Source organism: Cydia splendana, chromosome 11 (assembly GCF_910591565.1).
Source record: "Cydia splendana chromosome 11, ilCydSple1.2, whole genome shotgun sequence".
Lineage (NCBI taxonomy): Eukaryota > Metazoa > Arthropoda > Insecta > Lepidoptera > Tortricidae > Cydia > Cydia splendana.
The window spans coordinates 1990423-2014311 of NC_085970.1; the positions used below are offsets into that span (position 1 = coordinate 1990423).

The following is a 23889-nucleotide window of genomic DNA, read 5'->3' on the forward strand; positions in this document are numbered from 1 at the left end:
AATATATGTAATAAATATTTTCATTATTGTCTCGGTAACTTACCTACAGCAAGTAGAAGTTATACATATTTTAAATATTAATCTACCTATGAATTATCGATAATAGATTTATCGATGTTTCATTTTCTCAAACACTCGTTTTTGCCACAAAAACTTCTATGTCTGATAATGACACACTCTAACTTTATTCTATTGCAGTCTGGGCAAAGTTCGCTTAAACAGACTCTATCACTCTATCGTCTCTACATGTAGACTTGTAGAGCATTTCGCAACACTTCGCAAGCCGGTGCTTAAATTCGCGTCCTCAAATTAACGCGCCGAAATGTCGTCATTAGAGGCAGGTGCAGTGATAATGCGAAACGTGTCTGTAAGTAGTTCAAGCCTGTGAAGACACCAGTCGTTAACATATTTATTACGACCTGCATATAGTGCCCCACAGACATGGCGAAACTATAAGGGTTTCTAGGTGACTACGAAACCCTAAAAAGCAATCATCATACCGGCTGATGGTACACCAGAACAGGCAAGTCACCAAAAAATTGTGTCGTCAAAATGATTTTTAGACTAAGTATAATTATTGTACGTACCTATGTTAGTTTTTAAGGTACACTATGTAGGTCTATGGGCCTTTGTTGCCTAACAAGAAATGATTCTTATTTGATTACCGTGAAATCAAGGTAATACGATATATTATGTCAGGTATTGATTTATTAAGGAAATTCCTGCACAAAATATTTATTATCAATAAGTTATGCAACCATTGCAAATGTTACTTTTGTTTTATGTATAAGAATTTATTGTAGAAGCAATTAAATATACAACTCGTTTTTCCTGTTACAGGTAAGGATTTTTTCCACATCACCTTGATGGCTGCGTCTCTGTAAGTAGTTATAGTTTATTTGTATAAGGTCATTGCGGCGAAGATCGGCATTTAATTTATATTTAATTTAAATATTTGGTTGGGAAGACCGACATAGGACAATAAGTTTTTGGCAAAAATTTCATTTTTGGTACAAGCTTTTATCGCTGACTGTACTTTTCTTACGACAGACAACTAATACTCATCGAGACAATTCTAAAAACCCCTAACACAATTAGGTTGCGTTGTTTCATCCCAGAGTTCCTATGGCCACCTCCTGTCTCCATCATCAGATCAGTTCGACAGTACCATATTATTGTATTGTCATCAGAACTACAGCTGCCAATTTTCATGACGCTACGATCCTTGGAAGATGGTTAAATTAGTTACCTTAGATTCCATTACAAGTTAGTTACATATACAGGTCGACCTAATAAAAGCTTGTTAAAAACTCTCGTATTTGTATACGCACTTCGCTCAAACACATACCTATACAGGCTATACATAAAGGAAGAGTTTGGCTCCTTCTGCTCTACTGACCGTATGTGGGGTCTGTACCATCAGCCTCAAAAGTGTATGGAAACTTTATTAATGAAATTTCGCAGCTCACCGTACAAACGCAAGTGTTAGAAAACGAAAGAGCTTGCAGTTCGTCTTACCTGACAGACGGTCTTCATTCTCATTCTTTAATAGTTGAACAAAAATAATATATGTAAAACGATTTAACAAACATTTTTGTCTACGTGACAGCGTGATAAAACGGTATCCGTTACTTTCAATCGCGTTCTGTTAAAAAGTAGGTAACACATATTTTGTCACGTCAACGCGGATAAGGCTTATTATGGGCTTGCACGGTGGCAGACTCTTATCATGCGTTGTTTCATCCGTTACTGAGGCTGACTGAACATATAGGAAGCGTATGTATGTATGTCAGTATATTTCCTAATCGTCATTCGCGGTCTGATTGGCATCGATCTTGAACAATCGAGCGAAGGCCGCAGGAAACGGGCGCGGACGCATCACACAATTAGCTGACCATTTGCAACCTCTATTGCGATGGATATAAGGTCGACAGGTGGTCAATGTATTGTAAGGAAATGGACGGCTGGGCGCGGACGCTTCGTCGACGCAAACTAACTGTTTTAAGCCTTATTATCATGAAGATAAGGTTTACCGGAGGTCAATAATTAATTGTGTTATGGTAGTAATATCAGTAGAACTTACCCGTAAATAACAATTTGTGGTATGGTATGTCCTTGAAACAAGGTTTAACGATGCATTTTTTATTCAGATTTTTTGAATAGGAGCGCGTTTTACAAAGCTTTTTTATAGGTACAAGAGGATTATTCGACGATTTCATCGAGTTCAATAAAAGAAGACAATACAAAAGAAAACAGAAATACAAGCAGAGGTAGACAACAGGCGGTCTTATCGCTAAAAAGCGATCTCTTCCAGACAACCTTTGGGTAGCGGAAATTAATAAATGTACATATGTCAGTAGGTGTTGCAAATGCAATGAAAGAAACCTATCACTAAATACATCGAAAACAGACAAATTACCATGCAAATAAAAATAAACAAAATAAAAATACATAAACAATACATATACATACATAAATAAATACATATATATAATATAATATAATATAGCAGTGCCAGCCATAGAGAAAGAGTAACCAGATAAAAGTATTAAGGAAGAGATAAGAAATGGAGTTTAACACACTTTAGTTTTCTATAGAAAGCATCACGTGATCACCGTCACCTGTCATAGAAATAGAAGTTTCGGGTGCCCCGGCCCGGGCTCGGACCGTTCTAGCGCGAGTCATCCTATAGCTGCCTCTTTTTCTAGTTTTTCTTAAAATGCAGAAAATAATCTTAAACGGTTTATCTAAAAAACCTCCTAAAACCGGTTTAAAAGGAATGGTATACAAATTAGTCTATACGATTCGAAATTATTTTGGGTCTATACGTGTGAACTGTGAGCACTCTCGAAGTTTTTTTATAAAATATAAATACTCAATTGTGATTTTTGTTGGAGAAAATCCAACACAAATTTTATACTTTAGGACTAAACGTAGCAAGTTTACAGATGTACGAGTAGTGCATAATTGTTTTCCTTCACTGTTGATTGAAGTAGCATGACAAACGTTCGTTTTTGTCATGCTTCTTCTATCATCCTCAGTACTTTTTGTACCGAGACTGACTGAAATAGCAAGACACGTTCGTACGTACGTTTCCGTGAAAATACGAAGGAAAATAATTATGCACTACATCTTGTATCTTAGGAATAGACCAAATGCGATTAACAGCACTGCACATAAATTTAATGAGCCGTCCGAATCACACGTAACATACTAATCTCATTATATCAAACTAACCGGATTACCGCAATCCGGTTAGCCGGTCGAATGAGGGGCGTTAATGATTTAGAGGGGTTAGGGCTAATTAACTTATTTCTGTTAAGTTTATGGATTTTGCTTGAAATACGGGTTTTATTAGACACTGTAAAAATGTTGTGTAAGTCACAAAATCACCGTAGAGCTAATTAGAAGGGGATAGATGATATAGCGCGCCGCGAATTTTGCGACGGACAAAATGGCCGTCGCGTGAGTTTTTTTTTACGTTTTATCCCTTGACTAAACGTTTAAAAATTCAATATTACAAATGAGCGTTTTCCAAAAATATTTATAGGTGAACCAGGATCTATTGAGGGTGCGCCATGTTACGGAAATTTGATGGTACTAATTTCTAGCAATGGCAACAATTTTAATAATAGACAACATCTACCCTCTATGATAGTTGTCAATATTGACAATGTAAACATTGCTTTGTCTAGTTTCGTGTGAATTATTATTAGACTGCAATAATCATGCCGAAAGTTTTAGATTTTACAGAGAAAAAGTTGTAAATAGTGTATATAGTTATTTATTGGAAAAATAACGTGCGGGAGAGAAATTTCTTCCATTAGAAAACATAACGAAATTACCACCTGAATTGACGGGTAAGTTTCAAACTTATGGACAAATGTCACTATAGTCAGGTCGTCACGATTTGGTTGATGTCTTGTAATAATTTGATTTGTGTATTAGGTGTATCGCATGCATCGGTATCACGGATTGCTAACGAAGGGCGTAAGGGCGGAATTAAACGACCAAACCTAAAAAAAAGAAAACAAAAAAAGAAAATAGATTTGGATGATTTTGATTTATGTGTCATACGTCGTAAAATTCACGAATTTTATAGCGTAAAAACCGAAGAAATATCCAAACATCAAACTTCGCACTTATTAAAGTTGTCGGAATAAAACAAAAATCATCTGCCAATTTCCATTGTCCCCACTATACAAATTGTTGCTATATAAAATTCAAAACGAGCGCCCTCTTGACAATACTCCCAAAGTTCTGGTTTACCTATACATTTCATTCATGTCTTCAAAATATTGACTTCTTGGGCTCATTTTACTCAGAATCATTTGTACATTCACGCCTCATACATGAAAAAATGTGTCCCAAAAATCTTATGAAAAAAAAAATTTCTAGTGCGTCACGTTCATACAAAATAAAAAACTTTTCATACAAAAATGTGACGATCTGGAAAGGAAATCTTGGGACACATTTTTTCATGTATGAGGCGTGAATGTACAAATGATTCTGAGTAAAATGAGCCCAAGAAGTCAATATTTTGAAGACATGTATGAAATGTAAATTTTTTTTAGAAAACGCTCAGCTACAATTTTGCGTAAGCCCCCTCCTAATCTGACTGTCAGACACTACGCTAAAAGTTTAGATGGTACCTACAACAATTGCAATTGTTTTAAATGTAGGAAACATAACTTTAAAATATCACATTCTATCGCCTCCATTCCAAACCCCATCAAATCCCGCGGACACAAAAAACTGCAGCTGCCCCGAAAACCTAAAACCTTTTAACACGTTGTGTCGCTTTTAGTGCAGTTGCAAAACTATTCTATAACCATTTCTGTTGGCGCTCAGCCAGCGGCCGCAGTTAGAATATAACCAGTTTTTACTTCGAGTCTTTTCATAGCTTAAAACCCGTGTATAAAACTGAATAAAGGATGAATCTCGCTGGAACGCTCCGGGCCGAGGCGTCCGACACTTGTTTTCTATAGAAAGTTTTAGGTGATCACCGGTCCTCACAACGAAGTGTCTGAAGCCTCAGCTCGGACCCGGACCTTTCTAGCGTGAATCGTTAAGTCTTCTTCGTTCGTTAAGTAGTTCTTTACTCTAGCACTTCAATTAATTAAATGGACGGTGTTATTTAAGTCAACTTTATTTGAAGCGCGGGAGCGCGATGGCGCTGAAGTCTACAGTGTCTTTGGATCATAAGGCAACCTGGCAGTTATCTTGTTAATAGTATAGTTCAACTGTTGTATTTTTTACCTACGGCCCTTGAATTTTAGGAACCCTTATTATGTACCTGTTGCACAAAATACTTTTGTGAACCAGAGGTAATACGAGTATAGAGTCTATGCACATATGAGGACATCAAGTTATTGTTATGTCTTTCCCATCACGGAACAATGGTGTTCCGGACCTTTGGGAGGCGTGCACGGAGCCGAAGCCAACACGTAGAGACCCTTTTGACACTTTAATGAAATATAAGGGGTACACAGAGCGGATTCTGCCCTTGCCCGTGTCATGGGACGCACGCAGAGGCAGCACGAGTGATCCTATAAGGCGGCGGTCGGCAACCTGCGGGCCGCATGCGCCTCGTGAAACTGTCACTTGCAGCCTACGAGCCTCTCTGGCTATGTAATATTGAGAAACGACAATGTCTGATAAAGCCATAAATATTAACAAAGTGCGGCCCGCGTCACCTTACTCATCGTTAACTACGCTACTAAAACTACGCAAAAAAAGGTTGCCGACCGCTGCTATAAGGGTTCTGTTTTTTACCTTTTGAGGTACGGAACCCTAAAAATGCAACACAAGTAAAATATATAAGAATATTATTTTATCCAATGAGTATTACTTAGACCTAGTTTCCTAACCTGTCAGTCTATGACAGGAGATGAATTGCTGCAGCATTGAGGCAGACTTTGAGAAAATAGATGACGCCAACTCTTTTGAGGTTTATGGTTACACATTTATACTAGACACTTTGAGAACCTAGTTGCGTAATGTTGCATACAATAAGTCTTACTTTTAACGACAGCAAAGTTGTTTTAATTTATAAATTTAAACAATGGCAGAATACGGCTCGTATTTATACAAAGTGTATACCTGGAATAATTTACGTGAATATATAGGTCATACTGACAAACTTTTACTATGGAACTAACTCAAGTCACGGATAAATATTAACTCTCCCATACATTTTGGCTCTGGCTGATGTTGATATTTTGTAAAACCGTTCGTGTTGTGTGAAAAATAATTGCCTGCTGAAACCGGTTTACGGGAATCTACATACCCGTGAATGGGTTCCAAAAGGCGTCTAAATGACATCAAAGCTCTCCAAACGGCCTCGACGTGTTGGATTCTATATCCCCACGCAGGCCTTATAAATGACCGAGCTTAGCTTGAAAACCCAAAGAGTTTATAACGGAGATGAAAATAAAAGGACGTCAGAAGGGAAAGAACTAATTATAAACTTGCGGCATCTAATATTTCTTAATCTCTGTCTACAAACAAGTTCTGAATCTAGACCGGCGTACAAAATAACTCAAGTACTTTGAAAACTTTCCCAATGGAAGTGGACGTTGTAAAATACTGGACTAAGTTTATGATGAACTTGTTTTATGACTTCTAGGGCCAGGGTTTATGGAAATCGACCTTCACTGGTGTCTTTCATTAATCATTAATATTAAGGGGCTACCCGAGGTTTTCATCGATTTTTGACAAGTTTTGAATCGTATCTCCTTTCTTTGCACTACAGATAGAATTATAAGACAAACGGTTATCGGTTCTTCAATCTTTTATCTCCGTTTTTGTATACCGGATTTTTAAAGAAATTAATACTTATTTTTTTATGAGTTTGTGTCTAAAAAAACACCTTTTTCGTATCTAGATTGCTGTGAAGGATCTTACATGTACGAAATCTACATATTTGTGTTCGCCTTTGACGTCTCGAAAAATGTGACTGGGGTTTTAATTTTAAACTTATTAACACAAAAGTTATGGCCTGAAAACCAGTTTTTTAGCCTAAAATTATTCAACTTTGATGCCAAATATCTCGAAGACAATGAACTTTGAAGTAAATATGGGATATTATATTGCTTAAAGCCGTTGCTGTTAATATGATAAGCTACAAAAAAACATTAGAAAACTAAGGGATTCAGACCGAAGGTTATGAATTGGCGTGGAGGAGCCCCTTAAAGAACTGCATGGCGATATGTAGCCGAGGTAGAAAGCACATGTGGCTAGGTATCATATCAAACAGTTCTTTCCCCTTTATTTTCATCGTTCAAATTTTATTCATCCACCTTCAATGGTTTAAGGATGACTCACGCTAGACCGGGCCGGGCACGAGTCGACGCGGTCGACATGTTATTTTCTATGACGGCCGATCGGTGATCACGGGGTACTTTTCATAGAAAACGAAGCGCCGGAAGCTCCGGCCCGGCCCCGGCCCGGTCTAACGCGAGTCGACCTTTATTGTTCCTTCGAAGAGATCTCACCTGTACTTACCGCCAATACCGAAAATCGTCAATTGCGGCCATTTTTCTCTGTCACTCTAATTACGCCTTCATTGGAGTAAAAGAGAAAGATCCCCGCAATTTGCGAATTTCGGTTTTCGCGGTAGCCCCTCAGCGCCCCTACCGTACGTAGTGTAAATTTCATGACGTGTCGTGCCCATAATGTGTGCAAATGCAAAAGTCTCCATGGATATAAATATACTTAATCTATGTCCAATTCAGCAAAATCAATTTCAGCCTGTTGCAATATGTTCCCAAAGACAAACAAAGCGACTCGCAGTCGTGGGTGTAACGAAATACCCGAACGAGGCATAGCCGTATATGGGCTGTGTCGCAATGTGTGACTCTAGTCATGAGTTGAAGCGGTAGCGGATTGATAATCACCGAGACCGCGGACAGAACGCACACGGCCGGTGCGGCGGCGTGGCGAGCGGAAAATCAATGCCGTTCATACATTTAATAAATAAATTAATATTAGGGGGACATCTTACACAGTACACAGATCAACCTAGCCCCAAACTAATTTGTGACTTTTACAACCAAAAGGTACCATTGTCGCTTCTGTCATAAGGTTGATTTCAAATTGAAGCTATATGGAAATAGCGCCCTTAATAGGTACCCTTTTGATTGAAAATGGCACATCACATTTCATCGAGCGCAATGCCGCCCCGCCGGTCACGTGCATCCAGTCCGCGGCCTAAAAGCAAACGCGATAGAGCCAAAATCTAGTACCTGCGATGCTATGGAGCGGCACTATCAAGGGGTCTAAATGCTGTCTCTAACAGGTGAGGTGAGCCATTCACCAAACAACCGGACCGAAAGGAAGAAGAATCGAATTCTATTAGGAAACAATTAGAAAAGAGTTTATGAATGTTGAGGCCTATGCTATACGTTTATATACAATCTTTGATTCATTACATTCTTTAGATTCATCTGATATTAACAAAAATGCCTAATTATCCCTGGGTTGGAAGGTTAATGAGAGTTACCTACTGTCGTAAAGACTACTGTAAGGTGCCACGTATTGACATCATACTACTTACTAAAAACGGATCCGATACCGATGCCTTGCCGATACCGATATTATAAAATAAAAAATAAAATAAAATGCATTTATTTCAGACTACTGTTTGGGTTCATAATTTGTTAGTATACTATTACATTAAACTTACAACTAAAGTTAACTTAAATAACTATTTTAGAATTTAAACTTAGATGTAGGTGAGACCAGTGCTTTATCAGGCTACTGTCCCACCTATCGGCCACGACGGCCAGGAGACTGCAAACCCGATGAGTAATTTACAATATCCATATTTTCGCTACCCCAGGCCCAGGTATCGCTGGGAAGATAGTGTGGCGGCGGATCTGCTTCAGCTTCGCGTCAGTAACTGGCAGGAAGTTGCGCAGGATCGGGACAGGTGGCACGCTCTCGTTTCGGAGGCCAAGATTCTCTTTGGATCGCTGAGCCAAAATAGTTAGTTAGTTATATTTTCGCTGGCATTTCTCTTTACACTTGCACCACACATCGTATACAATTACGCGGTACAAGCGTCTTCGTTACTAGATAGCCTTGTACATACAAGGCTCGCCATCAGATATATCGGAGCGGCCAAGGTGCTCACAAATATCGGAACACGCCTCTATTGTCAGGGCGTTAGAACGCGTGTTCAGATATTGTGAACACCTTGGTCGCTCCGATATATCTGATGGCGACTGTACGTCGTTGGGCCGATCACTTTGTTTTTCATTTTAATTCGCTCTGTTCACAATTATTTAAACAACGTTGACCATTGGTTGATTTTGTCGCATTGGCATAAGTTTTAAGAACCCATGAAACCCATCAACGTGCACACTAGCGCCAAAGCTAAATAATCGTAATTATTTAAATTAAACGAAAGATATTGAAAAAAGGGGCCGCTACGTACTGTATTGTGTATTTAAGTACCTTTTGAATACATCAAACTAGTTTTTATGTTGCTGGAGTCGTCAAATTCGTCACATCCCCAAATTTATAGGTTTCAGACTTTTCCCTGTACCTACTTCTAGTCACTAGAATGTAGTGTAAGACGATATTACTTGCCAAATTTCATAGTTCTAGGACAACGGGTTACCCTATAAATTTTGATTCCCTTGAGAGTGTCGAAATATACGTTTTTAGCGGCATAAACGGCCGTATTATCTCTTTTTACGTTAACTTAGAACTTAGAAGTTTGATTTTTTTCACAGCCTCAAGGGACTGTAGACCTAAGTATATGGTTTTAATTTCAACTCGTTACTTCTACGCGTTCCCGAGATAACGGCCCGATTCGAACTTTAAGATACGTCAATTAATAGATCTAGAAACGATATGGATTAGATATGTCAGTGTCAAATGTGACGTTTCTTCAAACAAAAATGTCACTTTTGACACTGACACATCTAATCCATAATATCGTTTCTAAATCTATTAATTCACCTTATCTTAAAGTTCGAATCGGGTAGAAAGGGTCTTGATACTCTTCATAGACAGGCGGACGGAAGGACGGACGGACGGACAACAAAGTCCTATCCTTCCTTTTTGCCTTTTGAGGTACGGGACCCTAAAAAGTAGGTATTAGGTACTTAAATTAAAACGGATTTTCACTTAATAATTTTGATAATTATCAAAATTAGGTTAGTTACCGACCTTCTCATGTCAGTTATGGTAACAATGTAGAGATTGTTTTCTGATAGTTGGAAATTATAATTTTAGTCGTGGGATTTTACCGTAAAGTTGCTTTAACGTTATTAATGTTTCACGAATCGGTTCAAATATGAGAACTAGTTAGTAACTTTTCGGATTTATATGTCTGTGGCTTTCCATTACAGAAGGGTCCTGCTTCAAGTGCAATAAGCAAGTTTCCATCTGAAATACCAATAGAAATTCTGATAATAAAGTCCTTATTGCTGATGGCGATGAAGCATAAGGACCCTTTTCCTTCTCTGATGGAAAACTGGGAGTTGGCAAAAAACCATAATTGCTTTTTTATGCCAAACCACAGAATAAATAATAGTACTAGGTACAGAAGACTCACTCTCTAACAAAACGCGTCTGTTACGATCAGGACAGATATGGCCGCTAGGTGGCGACAGCGCCACGCGCGGCTTATGGCTAGCCACCAAATCGGTGTGGAACGGATGTACTTTTAGCTACCTGTAGCAAAGCGATGAAATCGCGGAGTGAGCCACGCCTGGCCAAACTTCACTTTTCAGGATTTTACTATTACTGTTTTTCAGTACAAAATCGGCCCGATTACACCGCTTTTAAGATCAAGATACGAACTAATTGGAGTAATTAATTAGTTAATTACATAGATACTTGTGGTTTACTATCGACAGTAGATATTTTATGTCTCCTGTTTTTGAAACTATGAATACGAGCCTGATTCAGGTCAGGTCAGGAAAAAAATGTGCAAGTTGCGGGAAGTTTCAAAAAAGTTTGAAAAGTTATCGCAAAATGAAAATTTCATTAAAAATTAAGAAAACCTTTTTAGAAACAGAAAATTTCGATCCCCATACAAAAATATGGGAAGTTTCCCAAATTTATCAATGTGGAAACTTCGTTATTTTGTAAACTTTGCGACGAACTATCAGTATGCTTTATAGTCTGATAAACACAACTTGTCAGTCAGTAAGAACCAAGAAAACTTATACTCATCCCTTTCTTTTGGGTGCTAGTTCTAGCGTAAGACGAAGATAGTATGATTATCTCTGTCTTTGTTTGAAATGAGACAGTCCTTGGGCAAACTATTATATCACGATAAATGATTGGTAACGTAGCAACTTGTTCAAACAGTATAGATCATAAGACTAATGCAAGCAAATTTGAATCTTAACACCCATTGATAAGGTGTAAAATGGAATTGCCAGTAGTTTTATGAGTGTGGTGAATGAGTTATGGTCATTCATGTAATAGTAGTTACGACGCATCTGTCAACATGTTTTATGTTGCCATGTTGTTGTTCGACAAAGTAACGAGTGAACGTGTTTAATGTTTATGTTTATGTAAAGAGACAACAGTTCATCTCGTTCTAACAGGCTGGTTAGAATGAGACATGGGTAGCGGGTGTTTCTTAGGGTTCCGTCCCCAAAGGGTAAAAACGGTACCCTATTACTAATACTCCACTGTCCGTCTGTCGGTTACCAGGCTGTATCTCATGAACCGTGATAACTAGGCAGTTGAAAATTTCACAGATGATGTATTTCTGTTGCCGCTACAACAACAAATACTAAAAACAGAATATAATAAATACTTAAGTGGGGCATCATCATCCCATACAGCAAACGTGATTTTTTTTGCCGTTTTTTGCGTAATGGTACGGAACCCTTTGGGCGCGAGTCCGACTCGCACTTGGTCGGTTTTTTTATTAGTGAAGTGAACCCCCGTAGGGTTGCCACCTACAGATTAAATATCACTGCTCTACAAGCACGAATTATTTCCTGGAATAGCTTTTTATGGCTCCTCTACACGATGGGCCAACGCCGGAGTGGCAAGGGACGCATTTAGGTATGCGTTAGAGGGAGCAAGTGATATTGCTATCTCATTCTACCGCATGGCTGCGTCCCTTGGAGTGGCCGGCGTTGGCCCATCGTGTAGAGGAGCCATTACACCGAGATTTCAGAACTGCCGAATAAAATCAGCAGGAGTTCGTAATAGTATCTATCTCAACACCGTACTTCGTATACCCGTGTAAATAAACTTCTTGGAAATCGTGACTGAGCACGTTTGTGTAGGCTTAGCTTAGCCTTATTCGACTTATTAATGACTTACCTTAGATTCAAGTACTGGCGACTAGTGGCGACCCGCTCCGGCTTCTTCGCACGGGTAAACAAACAATACACCTAAACCTTCAACAAGAATCACTCCATTGATAGGTGAAAACCGCATGAAAATCCGTTCAGTAGTTTTTGAGTTTACTTATTAGGACAAACACGACCGTTTTTCACATCATCATCATCATCATCATCATATCAGCCCTTTATCGCCCACTGCTGAGCATAGACCTCTCTTCTAGTACGCCACTTTTCTCGGTCCTGAGCTAATCTCATCCAGAAGTGACCCGCAATTTTCCGGATGTCGTTTTGTCACATAACAATACTAACAACCGTTGTGTTCTAAAATTGGACGCCCGCCCATATTAAGTCATACAGTAGGTACTCATAGTCGTAGAATTCCTGCTCCATATATGCCTATGTGACTCATATCAGTTATCAATGATTCACAACAACACAAGGCGTCTTGTTTATAAGCAAATAACTGAAATAACGCCATACGTGATAACTCGTCTTTATTTATGAACTGCGTTAAGTTAAATAGTTAACTTACAATGTTGAACCTTCTGGCTCACTTATTGAGTTCATAACCCTATGATTTAGCTTAGAAATGTGCTTATTCAGTCGCCATCATATCGGAGCGGCTGAGGTGCTCAAAATATCTGAACACGCACTCTAGCGCCTTGACAATAGAGGCGTGTTCAGATATTTGTGAGCACCTTGGCCGCTCAGATATATCTGATGGCGACTGTTTCAAAGAGCTACATTGTAATGTACTATAGTTTGTGCAATGTGTTTGGATCTTCTGTGACCTTCGCCCTAAGCCTACGCTTTGTAGATGTACATAAAATGTATGTGAAGGTTTTGAAACATCTGTAGATGATAAATTAAAGTTACTTTTATCTAAAATGAGTGGGTAGAAATTCAATGTCTAGAGACTTTTGTTTGTATTTGTCTCTTTTATATATCTACCACGTTTTGATGTCAAATTAAGAACCAACATATTTTATGTTAACTTAGCCTATACGAAATACATAACGCCTTGTCTGGTGTGGAACTCACCATCTGTACATAATCTCCGTTGTAACCAGTTACACGAAGACCATTCATGTTCGGTAAGACGTACGTGGAATTAAATGCGTAAAAATATTTCATGTAGGCATTTAAGCTTAGCCGCGAATAAGTCCGGTTTAGTTATTAATACTATGCGTTTATATACCTCTATCTAATGAAGACTATATTCATTTTTTATTCGTCTCTAGCTGCTTGTCTCGTCGCCTGATCGCATCTCAAGTGGAAACTCCAAAAAAACGTGCCTGTAGAACGTGCACAGGCGCTTTCCTCCACGCTCCGTCGGTCGGCATTTGTCAAGGCCGGCTCGATGACTCGCTGACCAATTGGTTTACTATTTAGAACCACTACCGTAAATGCCTAGAGAAATACGAGTATTAGTAAGAAATTAGAAATTATATTTGGAATAGGTAAGAATATGAACTTAACAGAATAAACTTTCTCAGTTCCATGGTACAAATGGAAAGATCCGCTCCCAGGGGGCTTGGCCTGAATTGTAGCTATGTTTCCATTAATAAGGCCTCAGATAAGAGCTGTATATCAACCATTTACTAAGCACTCGTCTCGCGTGAACCAATATAACACGATATAAACCGCAAAATGAGACGAGAACAGAATCAAATGTTTCCTTGGCGATTATACGCATATGGTACGCGGTCATTCTGTAAGATATACCTTACTTACTTACTATTGTGGCGCGACGACCCGAAGTGGGTCTTGGCCTCCGACACCAAAGACCGCCATGTTACTCTGTCCGGTCGTTGGTGTCCAGTCGACGGCACAGAGTTCGCTAAGGTTGCACTTCGTCTCTCCAGCGGTACCTAGGGCGTCCAGACGGTCTTCGGTAAGATATACCTACTATTACTTATTCTGTATCCATGGTCTTATTAGATGACACTTGGATGGAAACGGCAGCTGTAATACTGTTGCGACATCACTGCAGCCTTGACTAGCAATGTACAAATTGCAGAACATTCCCAAAAAGCGGAAACGTTCTCGAGAATGTTCTCAGAACATTCCTGCAACATGGAAATTATTGTTCCGCCATCTTGGATTTTTTCCAAAATAATTTATTTTCATAGGAATCTAGAGGCCTCTATCTCCCGCCATGCCAAATCTCAACGCACTCGGACCAACTTGAAAAAATTAAAAAAAAAGACGGCCATTTTGATTTTTTTTAATGTAGTTTATTTTGTCTCGGGGCCCTCTATGACATTTGGTCGAGCACCCCCCACCTATCACGCACCGTTTAAAAGTTGCCATACAAAATAAAAGTGGCCAGTTTTCCCGCAATTGTAGCATTTAAAAAAAAAATAATTTCATAGGTATCTAGGTGACCCCGAGATTCCGTGACTAAAATTTCAGCGCGCTAGGACAATCTTGAAAAAAAAAAAAGTCGGCCATATTGAAAAAAAAAATGGCGGCGTCAAAAACTGCCAGGGTCCCTCGTATGACATTTGGTCGAGCACCCTGACCTAGGTCTGACCGTTTGGCCGGGCCGTCATACATTTTTCTGACTGGAAGCGGTAGATCAAAAGTCGGAATTTTCTGGGAGTAAGGACTACACACCTAAACTATCGTGAATATTCATGGTATAAACTACGATAAATAAATAAATTCTCGTTCTCGAGAACATTCTCAGAAGTTACCGAGAATTTCTCATGTGGAAAGTTTCGCAACTTTGGAAAGTTCTCGTGATGCATTGCTAGCCTTGACGCGGACGCTCTATCTGTCAATTTCCTTAATGAAATGAGTGATGAATTTGAATGTCATAAATGTCATAATCACGGCAGAAATACGACGGTTCAAGGGAATTGACAGACAGCGGCGATATCAAATCAACGTCACCACTTTACAGTTTAGTTTATTTATTTCATAATGATAAATCGTCAATAATTTAGCTTGTTGTATTCGTCCACTGAATATAATGGGTTATTCAATTCAATTTCTCAGTCGACGTTCAAATGCTTCGTCAGATATTTCAGTTCTTAATTCGGCGGGTATAGACGTTCGCAATAAGTTGGGCCCATTACTCGCGGATTCTTACATGAAACTGCCATGCGACGCGGCACTGTTCGCAGTCTTCCCGTCGATCTGATTTGTGTCGTCGATCATGGGCAACCATGACTTCGACACGTTTGAACATAGACAAGTTTTTTCTCACGAACATCAGAACTTGAAACATGTAAAGCGAATAATGCGTCATTATGCCATTATTTAAAAAAAGTAACATCGTAATAGTAATGCAGATACAGCTGACATCCGAACTTCACCTTTATACTGGTTCGTTTAAGACACGATAGGAATAGCAGATAAGATGCTTAGCGAGGCTTCGCAATATGCATGGTACACGGCGCGAACATTCCCAAATACGATTACGGAGGCTATTCTGTACCCTCGGAATGTAGCTTAAGAACGATCATGTTTGTTTGGGACCCAACAAAATGTTCTTCTATTTTTTAAGAGTGACATACAAATGCGATAGTTATCTGAAAAGTAAACATATACCTACTTATGGAGATGACGGTTACAACAAAAAGTGATCAATCCCATACATAATTTAAGTTTTTAAATTATTATTTTTCGGTTGATGTTTTCTATAAACGATTGCCACTTGGCTGGCCCCCGGTCTTTCAATAACAATATTTGAGCTTCCTAAAACTGGTGATTTCTACTGCTGTTGGTTCTTTTTCTCAAAAGTTTGCCGACCCCTGCAGGGCAACAGTAACTATAATGGAATTTTCATATTGTTGTATTTTACAAGTATTCCCACATCCTGATTGGTTGGAATTCCGAATTTTTTTTGTGGAGTAACAACGTCAGCAACCTTCGCGTTAGCGGACAACCTTACGGGCTATTACTTCAGCCACGAGCACCATCAAGTAAAAGCCGGGTTTCATTGTGTAAAACAGGACAATTTGCTCTTTTGTTTTAAATAGTGCATTGAGTTCAGGTTCTTCTCCGAACGCAGCTCGCTGAACCATGTTCGACGTGTTACCTCCCTGTCCCACTTACGTAGGAATTTACAAGTGCGACAGAGAGGCAACACGTCGAACGTGATTCGCGGTAGGCCCTCTGAACGGACTGCCGTGTATGCCCGAGATCGCGGTTATTTTTAACAAAAAAACCGATGAGTTAAATCAACACACATCACGCATTTTTAGAAGCAATTTTCATGCTAATTTGCTAATAGCATTTATGCAAAAAATTGTTACAAATGTTTAATGGTGCGTTATTGTTACGCTTTGTTCGTGATTTGTAAGTTTAAATATAAGAATGATCGGCATGTATTAGGTTATTGTCTTAAAATGTTCAAAATGTATGTAAGTATAGCAAGTATAGCGTCGTAAAAAGGCGCGCATGCCGTCACGTCTGCGTCTACCGTCCACACAGTTAATTGACTTTTCGTAACCCTTATTATAAAGATTTGAAATTAAATTAAATTAAATTAATTTAAGACCAACAAAGGACCAATTTCGTTAGTGACACATTTTAATCTTACAACTAATGTTAGTACGTACACACACAACCTTATTAACTAACTAACTACATATTTACATATTTATTTTATTTATTTAATCATATGTGGAGTGCACTACGGAGGTACGGTGGTTCTGGAGCATTCAACGGGCTGTCCCGTACAAACGCATTTTGATTCGTGTATTTGAACTTTTCTTCGGCGTTTAAATCAGATAACTATTTTTCTGTGCATATTTTTGACCATTTGTCACAGAGAAAGAAACTCCTATATATTCAGAAAATTGGCGTTCGTACGAGACAACGGTAGACAATTTCATGGAATTGATGGAATGCTCCATCTAATGGTTAGTTGAATCTTGTTGTTAAACTTAAATAGGGCTGCGATCCATGGCAACCCGGACAAAGACTTTAAAAAGCCCGGACATTTGACGTAAATCGCATTTTTTCCCCGGACGTGTATTTATACGGTTTTTACCTACTTTGTACACAATAATTCCGGTAAATAATTAATTCAATAAGGTGTTTCCTCACATAAAAAGTGTCCGGGACACTTTGAAACCCCCTCCTCCCCGGACGGCCTCCAAACTAGGACAAATCCGGGGAAACCCGGAGGGATGGCAGCCCTAGACTTAGACCCCATTACTCTGCCAACGAGACGAACCCAGTCGAGCGGCTCGCAGTTTCTCGTGTTATTTAAAATGCATAATCGCTTTATTAGAAATTTTCTGTTTACTTGTGTCTTTAAATTTATTCGCATACTGACATAATATGCACCTTGGTAAGCGGAAGACAATTCAACTCATAAGGGTTTAATCAGGATATTAGATTCTCTAGCCGTGAGGCTAAAGAGGCATAGTCCGGATAAAGTGAGCGAGTGAGCTTTATTAGCTATGTTCCTAGGAGAGAAATGAATCGAATGAAGCCCTTTTCAGTCAGCTACTGACCTTCCCTTCGAATTGAAACCCAACCCAACAATGCCCGTTGTAGTTTCCAATATAAATAAACAGTTGGCTAAACTAAACTGTTTATTAAGTCAGTTCCGCACTGCTGGGAAACAAATCTTTACGTGAAACGACTGCCAATGAGTTGCTGAGTAAAACGTAAAGTGAGTTGGTTTAATGGAATACCGGTTTTTGTTGCAATTGTATGCAATATCATATAAGTGAAGCGTAGCCAAGAAGAAAATGCTACAAGAAAAGGATACAAAACGCTATTTGAAACTTTAAAAATGTATGTATGTATGTATGTAGTTACGTGACTTTTCCTAGAATCTGTCATTTCGATACGATTTTCTTTTAATTTGGCGTTTGGTTTAATGGAATACTGGTTGATGTTTCAATTGTTACACGTTTGTCACCAATGTCTGTCTGTCTGTTCCATCCTAGCTCTCAAACGGATATACCGATTTCGATTACTCCTTACGCTATATGACATGTGATATTGGCTAAATCGATTTCAAAGCCCAACTACTAGATGATAAAAGATGATTTGCATATGGTCGAATTTCGAAATATGTATAACCTAAAAATAAAATAAAATTTGTTATTGCTGCCATCTGTGTCAACTATCATGTAACTAATGTATTATTTTCTATTTTTTCAGGTAATTCTACAATCCCTACACTACATTCAGTGACTTTAAACGTACTAAAGTACCTAACACAACAAGCAACTGGTAATGTAAACAAAATTTAAGTTTATTTATTTATACCTACTAAAAGTTTAAAACAATACATTGATTATACCTGCATCGTAATTGGTATTTAAATATTATAGGACATTTTTACACAAATGGACTAATTCCCGCGGTAAGCTCAAGAAAGCTTGTGTTGTGGGTACTCAGACAACGATATATAATTATAATATATAAATAATTAAATACATAGAAAACAACCATGACTCAGGAACAAATATCTGTATCATCATACAAATAAATGCCCTTACCAGAGTTCGAACCCGGGACCATCGGCTTCATAGGCAGTCACTACCCACTAGGCCAAACCGGTCGTCAAAATCACCACCGTTCACAAATCATCACCGATCGCGAAACAATTTTTAATTTATTGTACTTACAAAACTAAATCTTACTTGTTAACCGAGCCCTAGTAAAGATCTCCGTTGCACCGAGGAAATAGGCATGATTATATATATGTGTGTATACTTAACTCCTATAAGCATACTACATATGTAGTGGGTGTTTGTGCAGCGATCGCATTCCACCGCCAACCATAAATAGTTTGCGGTGGCCCTTCCCCACGTGCTGGTTATAGCCACGTACTCTAGGTATTATTAGTGCTAGCTGCGTAAACAACCCCTTTACGACGACAGTCTGAGTAAACAACAATATTTTAGGAATTATATTTGGCCTGTATAGTCTCTATCTAAGATACATTTTCGGGAAGTTATAACATTTATTGGTTAACCGACCAATTACAAAACCGCCTGGATCAGTCACTGAACGACCTGACTTTAACCTTCATCATTTGATCGTGTAATGTTTTCTTCTACCCTCAACTGGCTTAAGGAGCCATTTGAGGGTAGCTTTTGTTTACTTTTATTTAAATACCTAAAGATACAGAGTTATACATATAGATAGGGGAAAACATTAGTCAACTAAACCTTCCAGGTTTAGCTCTCGGGGTATTTAATCAGTTGCAATCGACGACAATTTTGTAAGTTTTCCATGGTTTTTTCACTTAAATTGAAGTTACTGTAAATAATCATAATTTTCACTTTTCAATATAACATTTTCACTGCAAACTTTAAACCTGCCTTACAAGTTAACGAATCTTTCGAACATAATCTACTGATGTTAGACTTTAGAAGTAGCGAAATATTTACATGAAACTTTACCTTAATTTATAAAACTTGAAATAATTTACAGTTAAGGAAATTAATTCACGAAATGCTTCATAAATGAAAATGTATCTTTTATGCTTCGGGAATTGCCTATAGCTAATAGGATGTATCAGTTTGATTTATTGTAAAAATATCTACATAATGTATACTTCAGAAAGGGGGTAATTGCACAAAAGATTCCTATGGGTCCTACCTATATATATAATTACCTAATTAAGTAGACGAATGAAATAAAATTAATATTCTACGTACATATATGCATATTGTTTCGAGTCATTTCATTCATACAAAACCACCGACCAATTTGTATAACATGCTCCGATTCCGTCAAACCACATTCAAACTAAGGGGGTAAGGGGGAGGCCTATGTAAGGGGGAGGGCTATGTTCAGCAGTGGACGTCTTATGCCTGAGATGATGATGATGATGACATTCAAACTGTGTCGCTCCAATCACCACCGAATATTACAAGGGTATTACTATACCGTCATTTTCCAAACTAAAACGACCTTACACGCATTTTCACCCTGTCCAAATACCAACCCTATCAAGTTCCATATACGGATGATTTTCCAATGAAAATTTACTGAAAATATAACGTTTTCAGTTTAGCTGTGATGTGACATCAATCTGGACCATCAGTCACGTGGCGCGGAAATCGAATGGGGACCGATTCCATTTCCTACACCTAGATGGTGCGCAGATCGTATCTATATATTATGTAATTTAATTATTTTAGGTGTGAATTATTTCATGACGTCACGATCAGACAATAAAGTTTTGCAATAAAATATAGTTTTCTATAAGACATTAAGTCTTGGCCGAATCTTATTAATTATTAACTCTATTAGGATTAAAGCGGTTTGCTGCAGTGCCACGGAGATTAATTACATATTCACCACACAAGCTTGGAAAGGTTCTTTTATTCTTCAAAAACAGATAAGAAAGTTGCATTTTATCCTCTAATAATAAGTAATTGCTGTAATTAGATGCAAAAATGAATTGATTCCTCACGTTGGTTGGTAGGACTGTTTAAGTGAAGGATTTTGAATGAGAAATATTCAAAATCTTGCTTGCTTGTGATGTCTGACTTCTACGCCAAGACACATAAATGTATATGCTGTAATTTTCTTTTGCATCATTATTACCTACTCTATTTATCGTCTCGCTCCTCTAATGCAATTCTTTACCTCGGTAGTCATGAGACTGCGAGCGAGTTAAGAGTGCTAATTACCATAATGCAGTTCCGCGGAAATATTGACATTCCAGACTAGAAGGAATGCACACGGTTGCAGATAAGAATTTCTCAAAATGCTGTAGGTACCTTTACGATATATTTGATTCATATAAATACCTGAGGTCTTTGTATATATATTAATAAATATTAATATTACTTATGTTACAACCTTAGGCGATAATACTACGTATTACAAGAGTAGGTACTGTAGGTAGTATTCTCGATAGGGATCGTCCATTAATTACAACACACGAATTTGAAAAAATAATAATATATATATAATGTCAACCGGGAAAGAGGGGAGGCCTTTGACCAGCAGTGGGACACTCCTATAGGCTAGTAAAAAAAAATGTCAACCAAGACAAGGAATTAAGCGTTTTCTCACAAAACATGGCATCAAGCGTCGCCATTACTGAACTACGATTACTGCATTGTTTTTTGTAAATTACAAAAACAATGAATTTCACACTGTTTCGCGACCTTCAGAGTTAATATTGTTAACGAAAACAATTTGTACAGAATTACTGTTTGTTTACATTTAATCTAGGTTAGTGTTTGAAACTAATAATTGCGGACAAACATACATACATGGTTCTTAGTTTGACCATACCTGTGTTTTGAAGACGGTTAAATATTTTTAACCGGAAAAATGAATGTCCTGTGAATGTGAACCTACACTGAGAGAAAAAACTAACAAAAACACACTTAGAATTACAAAAATAAAACTTAATCCGGGGACAAGGAGAGTCAACTAATAGGAACAAATTGACTTTTGCAATTTCCATTTAGTAGGAAATACAACTTCTATATTTGTAATTTGAAGTATGCTAGAGTAATTTCAGAAATTTGGTTTTGTTATTCCGAGAGGTGCTTTAGCAATATCGGAGGTGATGACGTCATGGGTGAAAACTAACCGTTTTGTAATTCTAAGCGTGCTTTAGCAATATCGGAGACGATGACGTCATAGGTTTTACTAAACTGTACTGCGATTCCAAGCTAGCTGTTGTTATTCTAGAGATAATGACGTCACAGGCAAAAACTAAACTGTTTGCAATTCCTCCGCCCCTAGCAAACGGGCGCCGCGAGAAAATGTCGCGCGCGTGGTAGCTACCCGTCTCTATTTCTGTCTGTATGAATAAAAAAGCATTTGGTAGTATATCTCTGTACTAAAGAGGCACTATAAAAGCCTGTCGAGATATTCTACCCATTCCTTTCTTATTCATACAGTCAGAAAGAGACTAGTAGTTATTACGCGCGCAACATGCTCTCGCGGCGCACCTGTGCTAGGGAGGTTGGAATTGCAAACAGTTTAGATTTACCTTTGATGTCATTATCACTAGAATAACAACAGCTAGCTCGAAGTTGCAGAACAATATATTCCCGTAGACCCCAACTACACAGTAGGTCGCGGGTTAATATGTCCATGGCCCACAATATATCCTAAATTTATTATTTAACTTAAGTATGTTTTAAACAAAGAAGACACGAGACACGCCCGCCCGACATCCGACACAATACTAACTCTAACCAAATGAACGTAGCAAGTAGCTGTGTTGGTATTACAAAACTCGTTTAGTGATTGGTACAACAATGAACATAAACACAACAAGTCTATCTACTAAATACCAGTAAACTTTGTAATGTCGCTATAGTAACAACTGAATTGTTATTTTAAATGGGGTAATGTTATTCCCGCGAACTCGTTTTTTAGATATTACAAAACTATGTAAGTGAGACATTTACTAAAATCATAACTTGAAATCACAGATGCTTTTTTCCAAAAATCACAAACTTTACTAGTAAAAATCGGAGAATTTTAGTAGTAATAAAAATGGATTGTAACAAATACTGAACTTTGTTTAATGCTCCATTTACTAAAGTCTGTTTGCTGAAATTAGATTTAGTATTACTGAGCTGTTTGTAGAAATAAATAAATTTTACAGAAATAGTGAAACTTCCATGATTACTACTAAAACTTCATTTTTTCCCCCAGTACAGAACTGTTTATTAATTCTTGGTGGTGATTTTTCTCTCAGTGTAGCCACTGAATACCTAGAAACTGTATTGTAAAGTTAACCTTATTTTCAAAATGGATTCAGTCTCAACATGCTCTGAACTCGTTTTTCAAAGAACGTGCAAAATCAAACATTGCAATCTAAAGAGTGAATCAGCACCAGCATTGGAATTCCCATTTGAGCAGGGAATGCTGGAACGACATTCCAATCGGTTGAGCGTGAATCGCTTGGGTTCGAACCTTGGTTATTACAAATATTAGACGAATTTGTTGACGTCAGTATTAGGTACACAAAAAAACCTATATCATCACCTTCTTCGCGTTGTCCCGGCATTTTGCCACGGCTCATAGGAGCCTGGGCTCCGCTTGTCAACTAATCCCGAGAATTGGCGTAGGCACTAGTTTTTACGAAAGTGACTGCTGTCTGACCTTCCAACCCAGAGAGAAAACCAGGGCCACAAAAAAACCTATATATAACACTATAACGGTCAACTTTTTATTTTATGGTGACCCCTTGGGCCCAAGTGACCAGTTCGACATTGCTGATGACCTCAATGCTACTCCAAATTTCAAAAATCCGGACGGCATCGATTTTGATGTAATGTCACACTGCAATACTGCTGCAGAAAATACTACTGACAGCATAACGTTTTTTTCAGTGAGGAGACGGAACCTAAGAAGGTCTAGGATTCCTCTTTGCTCAAAGACACCTTAGGGCCACTTGCACCATTCACTAACCCGGGGGTTAAGCGGTTAAACCTGGAGTTACCAGCATGGTTACCAGAATAATTTGACACTGGTCTAACGGTTTAACCGGTTATTCCCGGGTTAGTGAAATGGTGCAAGTGGCGCTTAGCTAGTGAACCAGTCGTTTTCCAAGAGATGACTTTCAATATGCCAAGTTGATAAACGTTGAGTGATTTTC

At 38.3% G+C, this 23889-nt stretch overlaps 1 protein-coding gene across 1 annotated transcript in view; it reads left to right on the top strand.

Annotated features, from left to right (window-relative positions):
* Positions 1-23889, top strand: part of LOC134794698 (uncharacterized) — a 209989-nt gene that overhangs the window by 72439 nt on the left and 113661 nt on the right. The window lies entirely within an intron of this gene.